Raw genomic sequence first — 16,041 nt, 5'->3', positions numbered from 1 at the left:
GAGGACAGCCTGGCCAACATGGTAAAACCTCGTCTCTACTAAAAATACAAAAAATTAGCCAAGCATGGTGGTGGGCACCTGTAATCCCAGCTACTCAGGAGGCTGAGGCAGGAGAACAACTTGAACCTGGGAAATAAAGGTTTCGGTGAGCCGAGATCACACCTTGCACTCCAGCCTGGGCAACAAAAGCAAAACTACACCTCAAAAACAAACAACAACAACAACAACAACAAAAAACCCAAAAAACAAAAAAACTGAGTTCACAACATCTCTTGGGTTTTACAAGATACCTATCTCTTGCTCTTATTTGTCCTTTCACTACTTATTTCAAGCTTCAAAGAGTTCTTTATTAGTAGTGCTCCCACTTTTTATGATTTATATGGTTAGATCATATCCTCCTTCAATCTCCATTTTTCCGGATAATATTGTTTTTGTAGTCATATGAAAGTCTCTCCATTTTCTCCATCTACTTACAATTTCCTTGGACCGTTTCTGTTTTTGAAGCATTTTTGCTGAGATAATCGGATGGCAAGAACACTGGGCTAAGAGCCATAAGTCCTCACTCTGCAGTCTCGTCTCTCAGATACTTTATCTGAGAGGATCGCACCTGATAAATTTGTAATAAGCTCCTTTATATCTCTAAGCCTCATATATCTAAGACTCCAGACCTTCCAACTAAAAATAATGTGGTATTCTAACAATTACCCTCAAATTTTTACTCCACTTAGCCAGAGAGGGGCAGGAAGATCAGATTAAAGGCCAGAGGAAGAAACAACAATCAGGAAGCTAAAGGCTATAGAAGGAAAGACATGATATTTTATGAATCAACAGAAAAATATTCAGTAAGAGAAATCAGACACCAAAGAGTCTGAAACACATGGCCTAATTCTAACCTCATCATACATATCTGAAGAGAGAATAAGAAATACAAAAATGTATATACTATTGTCCTTATCAAAGTTATTAGGTATCTCTGTTACAGAATTTTTTTTTTTTTTTTTTTGAGACAGTCTCACTCTGTCACCCAGGCTGGAGTGCAGTGGCGATCTCAGCTCATGGCAACCTCTGTCTCCAGGGTTCAAGTGATTCTCCTGTCTCAACCTCCAGAGTAGCTGGGATTACAGATGCCCGCCACCACGCCCCACTAATTTTTGAATTTTTAGTAGAGATGGGGTTTCCCCAGGTTGGCCAGGCTGGTCTGGAACTCCTGATCTCAGGTGATGCACCTGCCTTGGCCTCTCAAAGCGCTGGGATTACAGGTGTGTGCCACTGCACCTGGCTTCTGCTACAGAATTTAAGACTGACGTAACTACCAATCTCATCCAATATCTTTCGTCTTAAGGAAAATGAGATTTTTGGAATAGTATGTGTATTTCCAGAATAACAGGAACGAATTATGAATGAAAAAAGAGAACCTTTTGGCAGCAGTGGAGTTTATCCAGCCCTCATTTCTCCCTCAAAGGAGCAATGCAACTCTGTGCCAGTTATGTATGTCTATATCGAAATGCTGGGGATAAAATGTCCTACTATAGTGCTTTGAGCAAAATAGGCATTACTCAGATATTTGGTGACTGAATTGTGTAGCTGAACTGAAAGCCCTCACAAATGCTACTGGTACTGCTACATACTAGATAATATGACAGTCAAGGCCATGGGAATTATATGGCACTGGCTGCCCTGGTTCCATGAGGAGACGCAGTGAACTGGGCGGAGGAGATTTGGCCTAACAGCATTAAGCTCTGATGATACTGAAAGCAGCCCTCAAAAGGACAAGATTACTGGGTTATCTCTAAACCACCAAAGCAATATTGAAATATGTATGAAAATCATTTCCTACCCCCTGTCAGGGACAAAAAAAGCATTATCTTTTCTCATGCTGGTTTCTGGAGAGTCAGGGCTTCTTGTCCTATGACTGGTTGCTGGCAGGGGAGGAATAAGTCGACAAAGGGTTAAGGTTGCTGGGCAGTTTTTAAAATTCACAGCGCAGCCTAATGGTAGTGTTTCTCAACTGTGGTCCCTGGATCATCAGTAACAGACCAAGAGTGGGAGTGCCTGCTTAAACCCCAGACTTAGGGACCCATCACCAAACTCCAAAATAGAATAGGTTTTCTCATAGTGCGGAACTGGGCTTGTAAACCTGAAGACACTACTATAAAAAGCAAAGTTTTATTTAAAAGAAAATTGCTGGTTAAGGCTCTCCCCAGCTCTTCTGCACTCAGAGCCACGGATGAAAGCTGGCAATTTGCGGGTGGGCAGGGAAGGAAGAGGCGGAGGCAGGGCTGAAAAGACAGACCAAAATGCACTCTGCTTCGGTGTTCAGGAGGAAGTCCCACCAACTACCTAATTTTTAATGGAGCCAATGAATTGCCAGAAAAGCTGCGTCTGCAAATGTTTTGCCAGTCAACACTCCAGATTCTCGCCATTCCTCTCGGGCGGGATGAACCACCCGAGGCCTGCAAATAGCAATCAAGTTACACTTAAGCTGTGCCCACCACCTCGGCGCAGCGTTACCTCCCTCCCCTGAATCACCAGACTCTGCCCTTCGCGAGAAAACAGGCGCCCGTCACGCCGCTGCCGACACGTTCCTCGCGCCCAGCTTAGCCCCGCGGCCTTTCCACCCGGGGGTCCGAACTGCCGCCGCGCCCGGAGGAGACGCCCCCTCGGCCACAAAGGGAAGACTCGGGTCACACCTGCCGCCACACTCGCCCTGCCGGGTCTTCGCTCCCGAAACCGCCCTGCGCCGCCACTTACTCGTCGCTCCCTGCCGCGACGTCGCGCTCGGGGCCGGAATCCGCCCGGGAGGCGCGCGCAGGCCGCGCAGCCAGAAGCCGCAGCCGGGACCGGCTGTGCCGCAACGGCGCGCGCCCCCCGCCCCGGCCCGCGCGGCCACGCGGCTGAGTCACCCGGTGCTTCAAGTTAAGAGTCCCCTACGCGCGGGGCACGCCGGGAACTCCGTGTCGGGGGACCCCGCCCGAGGCAGCCCGGTAAATGGGCGTCGCCTTTCCTCCAGTCCACTCTGCACCCGACCGCTGCGGGCGCACTTTTCTGAGCTGCGCATATCCTCTCAATTATTAAAGGTCGCAGACGGAAAAGTAGGTAGTTTTCGGAATTGTAGAATAAGCTCGCGCAGAGCCAGGACAGCTAATGCTTACCCGAAAATGTGGAACCCAGATCTCCCCATGCATGGAGCGGGGTTGGAAGCAGCGTAGTAAAACTAATGGGGTTGCTTAAACGCATTTGCTCTAAAGTCACTACCCTGGATATACATTCTGGCCAAAAGAGAAAAAAAACCACATTTTCCTCAAATGATACCTGCTATGACAAAGTCGAATTACAAATGTTAAATCAACCAGAAGCAAGTTACTGGGAAAACTGATCTGTGTTATGAGTAAAATATTTCAACATTTCAAAAAACATCTATGTATGGTCCATGTCCTATAAACTGAATGCTGGAAAACCCAAAAGGAAGTTCTTACTACATGGTTTCTAGTGTCTTTTGCACTTTTAAAAATTACACTAGGCCGGGCCGGGCGCGGTGGTTCACGCCTGTAATCCCAGCACTTTGGGAGGCCGAGGCTGGCAGATCAACTGAGGTCAGGCGTTTCAGACCAGCTTGGCCAACCTGGTGAAACCCCATCTCTACTAAAAATAAAAAATGAGCCGGGTGTGGTTGTGTGTACCTGTAATCCCAGCTACTTGGGAGGCTGAGACAGGAGAACTGCTTGAACCCAGGAGGCGGAGGTTGCAGTGAGTTGAGACTGCGCCACTGCACTCCAGCCTAGGCAACAGAGTGAGACTCAGTCTCAAAAAATATATATATATAAATTAAATATTTATACTGACTATGCAAACTATTTGTAAATTGTTGTTGAAAGCTATATAAACTAGTAATAGCACAATTAAAAAAATTCTCAATCGATTTTCCTTTTCCTTAACAAGAGAGTCTGTAAAAACGAATTTGGGGCTAAGGATTAGCATTGGTGTTGAAGTGGAAGGAATGTAAGAAAATAGTTTCATTTCAGTAGGTTTCACATGGTTAACGGATACTTGTATAGCAAACTGGTTTTATCAGGGTCAAAAGCTTTTATTTTCAAAACTGAAGATACAGATTTTTTCATTATAATTTTGTCTTAGAGTCCTAGAGGTCATTTTCCATTTCTGCTCTTCCTCATTTATGACTGTAAAGTCTGCAGGACTGTGTTGTGTTTATCTCAACATGGGCTCGGCTGTGAGGCTGCACTAGTCACGTTCGTGTGGTGACTCAGCTTCTCTGCTGCTTGCATCTCTGGCTCTGCCATCCCAGCACTTCCGGACTGGCAGAAGAGCTAGATTGGAGAATCCTGTGTAAGGGCTCTCCTTTGCCTCTGCCTGAATGGCCTTTTCACTTCTGCACACGTTTCACTTGTCTGAACTAGTCACCTGGCTCAACCTGACTGACTCTAAGAAGGCTGTGAGATACAAGTTCCTGCCTGGAGAAAAGGAATATGAAAAAGATTTGGCTATAAACCAATCTGAATGTGTTATAGGCTCCAAACTTTACAACAGTAGCATAGAGGATTGTTCAAACTAATGCCTTTATTTCCCTTTCTGTAAAGTACAATGTTACAGCCTTTGAGTCAAAGGAAGTAAAAAAACCTTCTGATATTTCTGCAAGACAGTTCTTGAAACAAATTCTTTCTGGAAAGATTCCTCCCTGCAGATGTGTATATTGTCTTTCTTTTTGTCAACAGTTCTTGCTCTGTTGCCCAGGCAGGTCTTGGACTCCTAGGCTCAAGCTATCTTCCCGCTTCTGCCTTCCTAAGTTTGGGGATTACAGGCATGAGCCACTGCGCTAGCTGCAGATTTGTGGTATACAAAAATCTGGCCTGAAGTTTGGAGAATCAGGCTAACTACTGGGTCTTTTTTTTTTCTTTTCTTTTAAAAAAAAAAAAACAAACACTTTTATTTTGGAAATTAAAGCATACAGAAAAATGTAACAAATATCCATTATCCATCATCCAAAATAAATAAGTGAATACATGACTTTTAATTAATAGTTAATGGTTCTACTTTTGGCTAAAATTTCATATAATGAACATTATATGAGACTGGGTACCTTTTTTGGGCAGACATCAAAGAGATGGGATATGAGAAACGTACATTCACAGAGAGCATAGGTGTTTGCTGATTTTTATCATTTTATTTCTAATTTAATGTAGGTGTCTCTGAGATGTATTTGTATCAGAAGCCTAAACTCTGGTTTTTTTTGAGACAGGGTCTCCCTTTGTTGCCCAGGCTGGGTGCAGCAGCATGATTGCCACTCGCTGCAGCCTCAACCTTCTGGACACAGGTGATCCTCGCACCTCCCACTCCAAAATAGCTGGGACTACAGTCATGAACCACCATACCAACCTAATTGTTTTATTTTTATTTTTCGTCGAGATGAGGTGGAAAGGGGAAGTCCCTGCTCAGGTAGTCCTTCCAGTTTGGCCTCCCAGAGTGCTGGGGTTACAGGCTTGAGCCACCGGGCCCCTACAGTAACCCTTTCTAATGTCAGATTGGCAGACTTGGAGTTTTCAGTTGATGTAATGACGATACAGTTCATCTGATTTGCTGAGTTATTTAAGTCTCCTTAAACAGCATCTACTACTAGTAAAATTACAAAGCACTCATCCCAACATTTTATAGCATTTAGGCTTCTTAACAACCATATGAGATAGATTTTATTACTCAGTTTTACAAATGAGGAAACCAAGAAATGAATATGTGAAGTGTTTAAAGTCATTAAACTACTAGCTAGATGGTGCTTGTGGGCTGAGAACTCAGGTCATCTGATTCCAAAGTTCTTGTTCACCATATACTAAGTAGTGACAATTCCAAACAACTAATTTAAGGTTGATTCTTAAGAATAAAAATATTTTTAAAATAATAGCTATTGTAAATTGTCATACAAAAAGCTAATTCTCATTTCTACTGAGTAATCTTATGTGGTAAATGTAAAAGCAACCCAAATCTCAAGGTTTTGAACTATCTCTCTTTAAATTTGCTAAATGTTCATTTTGTTTTGTTTTGTTTGAGACAGGGTCTTGCCCTATCCCTCAGGCTGAAGTGCAGTGGTGGGATCATGGTTCAATGCAATCTCAGCTTCCTGGGCTCAAGTGATCCTCCCACCTCAGCCTCCTGAGTAGCTAGGACTATAGGTACAGGCCACCACGCCAGACCTCCCGAAGTGTTGGTATTACAGGTGTGAGCCACTGTGCCCCACCTATGATAAAAAGTTTTTTGTTTTTTTTTTTCCTGTCAAGCTGTTCTTTATTTCAGGGAGAGGGCAAGGGCTGGGGCTCAGTCTTTCTTGGCTTTCCTCATGGTGGCCAGGACATTGCTGAGCTCTTCCTGCTTCCTCTTGGCGTGGATGTGCGTTCCCACCCATATCTTGATGAACTTGAGGGCCTGTTTGATCTCGGAGACCTTCAGTAACTCCAGGGCGTGCTGCTCGTATGGGGTGAAGCCACACACCTCTCAGATCATGTCCCACACGAACTTGGTGTATTTGGTCAGGTGCTCTCAGTGGCGGCTGTGCCTGGGCTTGCTCACATTCTTGGTCACCTTGTGGCCCTTGTTGAGGCCCACGGCTGTAGGGTAGCACAGAGCCATGGCTGCTGCTCTCCGAAGGCGGCCATGACAGAAGGGCTCGATAAAAAACATTTTAGATCAGCCCTACTTGAGAGCTGAAATACATGTTCTTCATACCCACCTATTTGCAAATGTATCCATTTTCTTTTCTGGGACAATATTAAGCTTAAATTACTCTAAAAGAAAAATGCTTTAAGAAAAAACAAATCTTTGAAAAATAGTCCACATGCGCCATTGCACTCCAGCCTGGGTAACAAGAGCAAAACTCCGTCTCAAAAAAAAAAAAGAAAAGAAAAGAAAAAGAGTCCACACTGTAATACAATTTTGGAATTCTATTTAGTCTGTCTTTTTTTTGAAAGGTAATGAGCAAGTAAGTAGTAGAATGTATTTTGAGTGTCAGAGGAAAGGTAAATTGGAAGGATGAAAGATAAGGAGACTTGTCTCCAATAATAGCCAGGAAAGTAATCTATAAACATTTCCTCTTGAAATTTTGATGAGGGCATAGCTCCCTCCCTTTTCCATCCACATGCCAGGACAATTCACCTCAGAGCTATATGACTTTTAAAAATCATATTAATGAATGCTCAGTTTAAGATTCAAAAATCAAATAAACCTTTGTAAATAAAAGTCCTGTGTGGACTCAGGAAATGTGGAAATGTGTTACCCTGGGCTTTGGCAGAGGCTGGGTGTAAACTGATAATGTTTATCTCTTGTTATTCCTGTTACTGGTTTACAAACAGGCTCTGACGGCTCACATGACCTCTTGTTTATGAACACACAAGTCTCATTCTTGAAGCTAATACTGAGAATGCTGAGAAGTTTTTTTTGAGATGGGGTGTCTTTCTGTCACCCAGGCTGGAGTACAATGGCACAATCTTGGCTCACTGCAACCTCCACCTTTCAGGTTCAAGCAATTCGCCTGCCTCAGCCTCCCGAGTAGCTGGGATTACAGGCATGTGCCACCACGCCCAGCTAATTTTGTATTTTTAGGAAAAATTAAGCACTTTGGGAGGCTGAGGCTGGTGGATCACTTGAGCCCAGGAGTTTGAAACCAGCCTGGCCAACATGGTGAAACACCCACTTGTACTAAAAATACACAAATAGGTGTGGTGGCACATGCCTGTAATCCCAGCAACTCAAGAGGCTGAGGCATGATAATTACTTGCAGCTGGGAGGCAGAGGTTGCAGGGACGACTTTCTGCCCCGGCATTCCAGCCTGGGTGACAGAGTGAAACTATGTCTCAGGAAAAAAAGTCGCCTTCTCAATAAGGCCTTCTCTTAACATCTCTACTTAACATTGCAAACCTCAACATTCCTTATCCCTTTCCTTTCTTAATTTTTCTCCAAAGCATCTATGACTATTTGATAAACTACATACTTTATTTGTGTAGATACTTTTTGTCTCCCTTACAAACTCCATGAGATCAGGAATATTGTCTCTTTGATCACTCCCATATCTCCAGTACTTAAACAAAGCCTAACATACAGCAGGTGCTCAATAAAAGTTGAATAAATGAATGAAGGAAGGAATGAAAAACCATTAGCAGTAGGCTGAGGAGCTTAGACTTTGTCCTGTTAGTAACTGAAAATCATTAAAGGATTTTTTTCCCCTCTTATAGTTGATATTGGCTAGGAAAATGGAATGAATTCCTAGGAAAAAGGAAAACAAAGCAAACAAAAGAGGGAAACTTTGCAATTTATTAACTCAAGCATGAAAGTATAGAAAATAAGCAGGGCTCAACATACTTGGAAAAGTAAGTCTGAACTTACTTCATTAAAACATGTTGTTGCACTTATCTAATGAATTGTTGGGCAAATGAGGCATGAAACATTGCCAAAATATAAAGTCAGTAAAATATCCAAATTACTCTTTAATGTCATTACGTGTTTTATTTTAGTGGGAGCTGGTAAAGGATAGATTATTCCCAAATCTATATTACTAACAAAATAAATGAAATTATTGTGCAAAGAATTTATTATTCTGGTAAACTGTTAATAGTGGCAGGTCAAAAGCAACTGAAATGCCAACAAAAGATACACATGTGCTTAATTAATAATAAAGCATTAATAGGCCGGGCACAGTGGCCCATGCCTGTAATCCCAGCACTTTGGGAGGCCAAGGCGGGTGGATCACCTGAGGTCAGGAGTTCAAGACCAACCTGACCGACCTGGTGAAAGCCTATCTTTACTAAAAATACAAAAATTAGCTGGGTGTGATGGCAGTTTCCTGTAATCCCAGCTACTCAGGAGGCTGAGGCAGGAAAATCACTTGAACCTGGGAGGCAGAGGTTGCAGTGAGCCGAGATTGCAGCATTGTACTCCAGCCTGAGCAACAGAGCAAGACTCTGTCTCAAAAAAAGAAAAAAAAAAAGAAAAGAAAAGAAAAAAAGAAAGCATTGATAAAATAGAACCTACATTTTCCTTCAGTTACTTGGTCCCTAGGAATTCAAAATAATGCTCAAGGAGATGAAACATGGTAGTATATAAGCAAATTAGAGACCAGCATGAAATGACTAAGGACTATGATATAATTTCCTTTTAAGAAAATATACAATTCAGGACAAACAGCTATCGTTGGAGTAAAAAATAAACAAACAACATACAATATCAGACACATTTATAAGACTTATTTAGAAAAGAATAAAGAAAATATCTTTATCCTAGAGTTAATTCTGGAGTTTTTTTCTACTACATTCTGGATGTGGTTGAGTGCAGCATTTCCTATAGCGGAGTGAGATCAATGAAAAGATCTGGGTTATGTTTTCAGTACTGAAAAGTGAAAATGGGCTGGGCACAGTGGCTCGTGCTTGTAATCCCAGCACTTTGGGAGGCCAAGGAGGGCAGATCATGAGGTCAGGAGTTTGAGAACATCCGGCCAACATGGTGAAATCCCGTCTCTACTAAAAATAGAAACATAAGTTGGGTGTGGTGGTGCGCACCTGTAGAATTGCTTGAACCTGGGAGGTGGAGGTTCAGTGAGCTGAGTTCACACCACTGCACTCCAGCCCAGGCAACAGAGTGAGACTCTGTCTCAAAAAAAAAAGAAGAAGACGAAAAGAAAAATGAAGATGATTTATTCTAGAAACCCTGATTGTATTATATTACTGTCAAATTATTAAAATATTGACAAATTATGTACAGTTTAGTAAGAGCTAGCAGCTCCCAATGAGATTCTTTTACCTCGCTTAAATCATGCCCTCCTCCTTTCTCCAAACTTTGAATAATCAAAAACATGCAAAAGCTGTTTATCAAAACATGTATCCTCCTGGCCAGTATGTCCACTGTGAGAAACTTCATAATAAGGAACAAACACATAAACAATAAGATAAATAATGAGAACTAGGTAAATTCGGAAATATTTCTTCAGCTTACTAACTAAGAGCCCAAACAGAGCTTTCTCTTTGCTTATTCGGAGTTGTGATGCCTACTTGGAAACAAGTCAATGTTTGTGAATATGTATAGAAAGTTTAAGAAAAAGGAAGCATTAAAAACATGAAGTGATGGCCAGGCGCGGTGACTCATGCCTGTAATCCCAGCACTTTGGGAGGCTGAGGCAGGCAGATCACTTGAGGTCAGGAGTTCAAGACCAACCTGGCCAATATGGTGAAATGCCATCTCTACTAAAAATACAAAAATTAGCCAGGCATGGTGGCACATACCTGTGGTCCCAGCTACTCAGGAGGCTGAGGCAGGAGAATCACTTGAACTCAGGAGGCGGAGGTTGCAGTGAGCCAAGATCATGCCACTGTACTCCAGCCTGGGCATTGCAGCAAGAATCCATCTCAAAACAAAACAAAACAAAAAAGTTATATCATTTTTATAAGGCAGTATGATGTAGTGAAAAAAATATTGGAAAAAGAGCCAGATGACCTATATTGGAGGCCATTTCACCACTTACTGACTGAACAAGTCACACAGAGGCTTAGGATTCTAAATTTGTAGGTAACTGATCTACCTTTGCCATGAGGTTGTTATGAAAAAGAAAAAATTGGGCTGGGCTCGGTGGCTCATGCCTGTAATCCCAATACTTTGGGAGGCTAAGGCAGGCAGATCACTTGAGGTCAGGAGTTCAAGACCAGCCTGGCCAACATAGTGAAATCCTTTCTCTACTAAAAATACAAAAATTAGCCAGGTGTGGTGGTGTGCACTGGTAATCCCAGCTACTTGGGAGACTGAGACAGAATTGCTTGAACCTGAGGAGGTGAAGGTTGCAGTGAGCTGATATTTGCCACTGCACTCAAGCCTGGGCGACAGAACAAAACTTTATCTCAAAAAAAAAAAAAAAAAAATCAAAATGTATGCAAAGTATTTTATAACCTCAAAGCACTAGAGAAATTTAAGGTACTACTAGTATTAGTATGATATATACACCCCATCCAAACTAGTATTATCTTTTTCATGAGGTAAAATTGCCCTCATTAATGTCAACCTTAAATTGTTTGCATGTCAAAATGTACCAGTTAGCTTTCTTAACATTAGTTATGCAGTTTTTTGTTTGTTTTTTGAGATGGAGGCTTGCTATATTGCCCAGGCTGGTATTGAACTCCTAGACTCAAGAGATCCTCCTGCCTCAGCCTCCTGGTTAGCTAAGATTACAGGCATATGCCACCATGTTTGGCTTGTTATGCAGCTTTAATGAGAATAAAAGCATGTTACAGTGATGAAATATTTTCAATATTTTTTATTTTATCCATAATCATGAATAACAACAGAGTCACTATTTTAAAGTGAATTAAACATCACTTTTTTTTTTTTTTGAAGCTGAATTTTGCTCTGGTGGCCCAGGCTGTAGTGCATAGCATGATCTCTGTTTACTGCAACCTCTGAACTCCTGACCTCAGGTGATCCACCTGCTTTGGCCTACCAAAGTGCTGGGATTACAGGCTGGAACCACCTTGCCCAGCCTATAAACCTGATTGTTTTTTGTTTTTTTCTTTTTGAGATGGAGTCTCCCTCTGTTGCCAGGCTGGAGTACAGTGGTGCCATCTCAGCTCACTGCAACCTCCACCTCCCAGGTTCAAGTGATCTCCTGTCTCAGCCTCCTGAGTAGCTGGGATTACAGGCATGTGCCACAATACCCAGCTAATTTTGTATTTTTAGTAGAGGTGGTGTTTCTCCATGTTGGTCAGGCTGGTTTTGAACTCCCGATCTCAGGTGATCCACCCACCTCAACCTCCCAAAGTGCTAGAATCCAAGCACTTCTTAAACAGATTTTCAAACACGTCTCCTTTTTGAAGCACTATATTTCTCCCATCTCCCTTCCTTTAACCTCCCTCTGTACTTCCCTGCTTCTGATACCTGAGTGTTTCCAGGGCTCCTCAGGGAGATGTGTCTTGCTTCTCCTTGGTTTCTCCTTCTCTAAGCTCTTAGGCTTGACCTTCCTTGGATCTATTAAGTTCTTTAATAGCCTCCATCCATTTTCCATTTTCAGGCATTGTGGTTTCAGTTCAAGAAAAATGAAATGAGTGTTTCTGGGTGTTCCCCCTATCCCCTTGTTTTTGAGAGTGTATGAGGAAGATTTCAGCTGTTTTCAATGGAACGTTCTGTTTGTATTTTTAGTTCTTTACATGCCTTGAATTCTTTACTGCCTTTAAGCTTTTGCACTTGGTATTCAGTTCTCCCAGACATTCTTTTTCCCTCGCCCATCTTTCCTCCAGGACAATTCCAAGGCAAATTTTAGTTTCCTAGATAAGTCCTTCCTGAACACCTAGACTGTGTTAGGTCCACCCCTCTTGATATATCTGTGTGTGTGTGTGTGTGTGTGTGTGTGTGTGTGTGTAATTTTAATTTTTTGAGACTAGTCTTGCTCTGTTGCCCAGGCTGGAGTGCAGTGGTGTGATCTCAGCTCACTGCAACCTCCTCCACTTAGGTGCAAGTGATTCTCCTGCCTCAGCTTCCTGAGTATCTGGGATTATAGGCGCCCACCACCATCCCTGGCTAATTTTTGTATTTTTATAGAGACAGGGTTTTACCATGTTGGCCAGGCTGGTCTCAAATGCCTGACCTCAAGTGATACACTCACCTCGGCCTCCCAAAGTGCTAGTATTACAGGCATAAGCCACCACTCCTGGCTTTGATATATATTTTTTGAGGCAGGGTCTCACTCTATTGCCCAGGCTGGAGTGCAGTAGCCCAATCACGGCTCACTACCACCTCTACCTCCCAGGCTCAAGCTATCCTTCCACCTCAGCCTCCTAAGTAGCTGGCACCACTGGCACATGGCACTACACCCAGCTAATTTTTCTATTTTTTGGAGAAACATGGTTTCATAGTGTTGCCCAGGCTATTCCCAAACTCCTGATCTCAATCAATCAACCCACCTTGGTTTCCCAAAGTGCTGGAATTACAGGCATAGGCCACTGTGCTGGGCTTATGTACACCCAACATGACTCTAATATAGCCTCTTTCTTCTGCTAGACTGTAGCTCCACAAGAAAAGGACCCATGTGTGTGTGTCTTGTTCACTGCTATATACCCAGTGTCCAGAGCAGTGCCTGGCATTCAGTAGGAGATCAATATATATTTTTCATTGTCAAACAACATATATTACTTGCCGTAAAGATTTGCAGCTTAATTTACAGTTGCCATCACTAATAAGTAATTATTTAGAGTTCAGCACTCCTAGTTAAGAAAATCTGGCCAGGTGCGGTGGCTCACGCCTGTAATCCCAGCACTTTGGGAGGCCGAGGCGGGTGGATCATGAGGTCAAGAGATCGAGACCATCCTGGTCAACATGGTGAAACCCCGTCTCTACCAAAAATACAAAAAAATTAGCTGGGCATGGTGGCACATGCCTGTAATCCCAGATACTCAGGAGGCTGAGGCAGGAGAATTGCCTAAACCCAGGAGGCGGAGGTTGCAGTGATCCGAGATCGCGCCATTGCACTCCAGCCTGGATAACAAGAGCGAAACTCCGTCTCAAAAAAAAAAAAAAAAAGAATTACATCTACAAAGTCCATTCTGCCAGATAGGGTAACATATTCACAGGTTGTAGGAATTAGGAGGTAGACATTTTGTGAGGCTGTTATCTAGCCTACAACACATAGACAGCAAAAGATGAATCCACAGATGAATTAATAATTAATTGCCACAATAAATGATAAGAGATTTCCTTTTTTTCTTTTGAGATGGAGTTTCGCTCTGTCACCCTGGCTGGAGTGCATTGACATGATCTCGCCCCACTGCAACCTCTGTTTACTGGGTTCAAGCGATTCTCCTGCCTCAGCCTCTCAAGTGGCTCGGACTACAGGGATGTGCCACTACGCCTGGCTAATTTTTGTATTTTTAGTAGAGATGAGGTTTTGCCATGTTGGCCAGGCTGGTCTTGAGCTCCTGAGCTCAAGTGATCTGCCCACCTGGGCTTCCCAAAGTGCTGGGATTACAGATGTGAGCCACCTTGCCTGGCCAAAAGCTTTACTTTATTTTTTTTTTTGAGACAGAGTCTCACTCTGCTGCAAGGCTGGAGTGCAGTGGCACCATCTTGGCTCACTACAACCTCCTCCTCCCAGGTTTAAGCTATTCTCCTGCCTCAGCCTTCCGAGTATCTGGGACTACAGGCACGCGCCACCACATCCAGCTAATTTTTGTATTTTTAGTAGAGACGGGGTTTCACCATGTTGGCCAGGATGGTCTTGATCTCTTGACCTTGTGATCCGCCCGCCTCGGCCTCCCAAAGTGCTGGGATTACAGGCCTGAGCCACCATGCCTGGCCCCAAAACCTTTACTTCTAATGTATTTTAAGCTCTATATCAGAACAACCCACAAAGTAGATAAAATAAATTATCTTATTAAGTAAAAATTTCATAAATATATATCAAAATAATAAGACTTGGTCTAGCATGGTGGCTCATGCCTGTAATCCCAGAACTCTGGGAGGCCTAGATGGGCAGATCACTTGAGGTCAGGAGTTTGACACCAGCCTGGCCAACATGGTGAAGCCCCATCTCTACTAAAAATATAAAAATTAGCTGGATGTGGTGGCACGTGCCTGTAGTCCCAGATACTCGGAAGGCTGAGGCAGGAGAATAGCTTAAACCTGGGAGGAGGAGGTTGTAGTGAGCCAAGATGGTGCCACTGCACTCCAGCCTCGCAGCAGAGTGAGACTCTGTCTCAAAAAAAAAAAAAAATAGTAATAACAATAAGACAAGATACCTAACATAAACCAGTACTTATTAAATAGACATACATCAACTTAATGGTTGCTGAAGCATGTGCAGATACATTTTCATGCTTTCATGAATTCTGAGATTTCCTGGTTGTATATTTTCAGGTAAGCCCAACATTTTTTTTTTTTGAGATAGTCTCACTCTGTCTCCAGGCTGGAGTGCAGTGGCGCAATCTTGGCTCACTGCAACCTCTGCCTCCTGGGTTCAAGTTATTCTCCTGCCTTAGCCTTCTGAGTAGCTGGGACTACAGGCGCACACCACCAAGCCCAGCTAATTTTTGTATTTTTAGTAGAGATGGGATTTCATCATGTTGGCCAGGATGGTCTCAATCTCTTGACCTCCCAATCTCTTAATCCGCCCACCTTGGCCTCTCAAAGTGCTGGGATTACAGGCATGAGCCACTGTGCCCGACCAGGTCCAGCATTTCTTAAGGGTAATTATGCAGGTTTGTTTTTTTGTTTTTTTTTTTGAGACAAGGTCTCACTCTGTCACCCAGATTAGAATGCAGTGGCATGATCTTGGCTCACTGCAACATCTGCCACCTAGGCTCAAGTGATTCTCCGGCCTTAGTCTCCCAAGTAGTTGGGATTACAGGCATGCACCACCATGCCTAGCTAAATTTTGCATTTTTAGTAGAGATGGGTTTTCACCACGTTGACCAGGCTGTCTCAAACTCCTGACCTCAAATGGACCACCTGCCTCTGCCTCCCAAAGTGCTGGGTTTACAAGAGTGAGCCACCACACCTGGCCTGGTAATTATCCAATTATACTAGCAGTTACATAAAAGAGTATAGTGTTTTTTTTCTGGCATATATACACATATGTATGTATATATATCTTTCTATTTTGAGACAGGGTCTCACTTTGTCCCCCAGACTGGAATGCAGTGGCATGAACACGGCTCATTGCAGCCGTGTTCCGGGCTTAAGTGATTCTCCCACCTCAGCCTCCCAAAGTAGCTGGGATTACAGGCGTGTGCCACCACTAGGGTAATTTGTATATTTTTTTATAGAGACCAGATTTCACAATGTTGTCCAGGCTGTTCTCAAACTCCTCAGCTCAAGCGAGTGGCCCACTTCGGCCTCCCAAAGTGCTGGGATTCCAGGCATAAGCCACACCGCTCCTGGTCCTGATATACATTCTAAAATAAGTTTTAGGCTGTGCACAGTGGCTCATGTGTGCAATCACAACATTTTAGGAGGCCGAGGTGGGTGGATCACTTGAGGTCAGGAGTTCAAGACCACCCTGGCCAACTTGGTGAGAAA

The 16,041-nt window shown here is 43.2% G+C and overlaps 1 protein-coding gene and 1 pseudogene across 4 annotated transcripts in view; both read right to left on the bottom strand.

The window, feature by feature from the left end:
• KCTD20 (potassium channel tetramerization domain containing 20) overlaps positions 1 to 2,892 on the bottom strand; it is a 39,953-nt gene extending 37,061 nt beyond the window's left edge. For 2 of the 4 annotated variants that reach the window (XM_008994337.6, XM_078369068.1), the window contains exon 1: positions 2,691 to 2,892. The gene's annotated coding sequence lies outside the window, so the exon portion shown is untranslated. The remainder of the gene's footprint in view (positions 1 to 2,690) is intronic. The other 2 variants (XM_002746477.7, XM_078369067.1) reach the window with 1 other exon arrangement.
• A 3,316-nt stretch (positions 2,893 to 6,208) lies between these two features.
• Positions 6,209 to 6,813, bottom strand: LOC144582135 (large ribosomal subunit protein eL36 pseudogene; annotated as a pseudogene).
• Positions 6,814 to 16,041: the final 9,228 nt, after the last annotated feature.

Source organism: Callithrix jacchus, chromosome 4 (genome assembly GCF_049354715.1).
Source record: "Callithrix jacchus isolate 240 chromosome 4, calJac240_pri, whole genome shotgun sequence".
NCBI classification, from domain to species: Eukaryota; Metazoa; Chordata; class Mammalia; order Primates; family Cebidae; genus Callithrix; species Callithrix jacchus.
Note: the sequence above shows the minus strand (reverse complement) of the source record. Positions and strands in the feature narration are given on the sequence as shown.